This window comes from Tasmannia lanceolata, unplaced genomic scaffold (genome assembly GCF_043159265.1).
Source record: "Tasmannia lanceolata isolate RefF3 unplaced genomic scaffold, GAP_Taslan_0.1 ptg001198l, whole genome shotgun sequence".
NCBI classification, from domain to species: Eukaryota; Viridiplantae; Streptophyta; class Magnoliopsida; order Canellales; family Winteraceae; genus Tasmannia; species Tasmannia lanceolata.
In genome coordinates, this window is record NW_027519858.1 from 22,501 (window position 1) to 24,587 (window position 2,087).

The window sequence follows — 2,087 nt, forward strand, 5'->3', positions numbered from 1 at the left end:
TTCGGTTCGGTGAATCGGGGAGTTGAGTTCTTGTTTCAGGAAGTCAACAGTGCTTTTCTTTTCCTCCGCTTGCCCCTTGGCTGAACTTCATTCTATAGGGTCAGATGAGGAAGAGGTTTTGAGTTCGAGTTGGAGTGGAAGCAGTGAAGGAGGCGAGTTTCGTATACTACGCGAGCCTAAAGAGAGTTCAGTCTACGAAGGGCTCGGGTTGTCAGTCCGGATCAGTCCCCCTATTAGTAAGGGTTTGCTTAAATCATAACCCTGAGTTTGCATGATTCGTCGAGCCTATTTGGAGTACCATTGGAACATCGATTCTTCTTCGTCCTTGAATGGCTTGCATTTTCGTGGAGATTCTGGGGATGAAAATGATTGGCTTCTCGTTATTTTATTGTCGCGCGCAAGGACCGTGAACGCCATACCATTCGCTCCCCGGATAGTGGAAGTTCGGTGTGTAATTCCGAGAGGCATAGAGAAGTTTTCCGGGGCATATCTCTTGATCCTGTCAATGTGCGAGTTGACGGGTTCTTCTTGTGCATCATGGCGGCAGTAATTGACGTTTGAAGCCGATCTTACCCAGCTGGCCTCGTGCCTTTCTGCTGGTGCATTGCGATGCGATCTTCTTCCTCTGTGCCTTGTTCTTTTCTTTGTGGTGTCCCCCATATATATATATTGACAGTGTATTTCTTTGGCGCTGCCTTTGATATGCGAATCACCAATGTTTCTTCTTGGATGGAGTATTTCTCTTTTCTCGGTGTGCTTTCCACTGAAAGAGAATACTTCCCTTTTGCTTTGGCCGAGGGCCTGATTCTTCCCTTTTATTTTCTTCTGTTTCTTTTCTTTGGTGGCCGAGCTAGGCTCTTCGGGTTCTTCCTCGCCAGCAGCATCATCTTTGTAGAGGCAGGCGTCTATACAATAAGCTTCTAATCACTTAAAGGATTTTCTGTCTGCAAACACCCGATGGACCTGTTTGTCATGGTCAACATATTTAAAGCATTGATGCAGTGTAGACGGTACAATATAATGGCATGAATCCAGGGCCGACCAAGGAGCAGGTTGTACGACGTCTCATTGTCTATGACATAGCAGGTCACTTCTGCTTTCGAGTCACCCGTCTGGCACTTAAGACGGATCTTCCCCACCGCCTTCTGGGCATCGGCATTGTATCCCTGTCACGCTATTTTTGTATAGGGCTTAGCTTCGAGGTAGGGATGCCGAGGAAGGACAATGCTCTTAGCGGCATGATGTTTATGGCTGAGCCGGGATCAACTATCACCCGAGGAAGTTTAGACTCGCCAATATATCCAGTTAGATATAACGGTCTGTTGTGCTTGACTTCTCCAATAAGGAGGTCATCATTGGTGAATGTGATGTCCGTCATACGGTCCATCTTCACTTGCGAGCATTGTTGGCACTCTTTTATTATTTGTTCGGACTTTATTTCTACCTTGTGTACATGGGGAGCGTACTTTTCTGCGTCCTCCCTTACTTAATAGGGCTTGTGCTAAGGATTTTCTAACCTGTGGTGCTAGCCTCAACAAGTCATACAACGTGACTAAAGCTGGTATGTTGGCTAGCTGCTTCAACAATTCAAAATCAAGAGGCTTCCCTAACCACGACAAAGTGGTTTTCTTACTCGGTTCTGGAAGGCGAGTCTCCTTCGGCTGAGGGGCCACCTTTGGGCGAATGATCTTTTTGATCTTTCCGCCTCTCATTCGCATACCTTCTTATTCTTCTTGTTCAGGCTGCGGGTTGGCTTCAGGTATCGTCATGCCGATTTGCATAGCATGGGTGGCTGGTGGGGGCGAGTCTTCTGAACTCGAGTCTGAACTGGATGATGAGCTTGACTCTGAGCTAGAATCTGAAGCGGATGGAGTATCGGACTCGGTCTCTGACTAACCTTCTTCCTTTTCGACCCCGGACACCTGTACCATATTGCAAGAGAAGATGATATACTCCAAGTACCTGAACGTTTTCCTTATGATTACCTTACCTCTGAGCTACTTACTTAGCTTCGCTACCTTACCGCTCCGTGGGCTTTCAAGATTGGGCGGATCTAGCTAGCTCAAGAGCTATTGTAGGCTTACCTT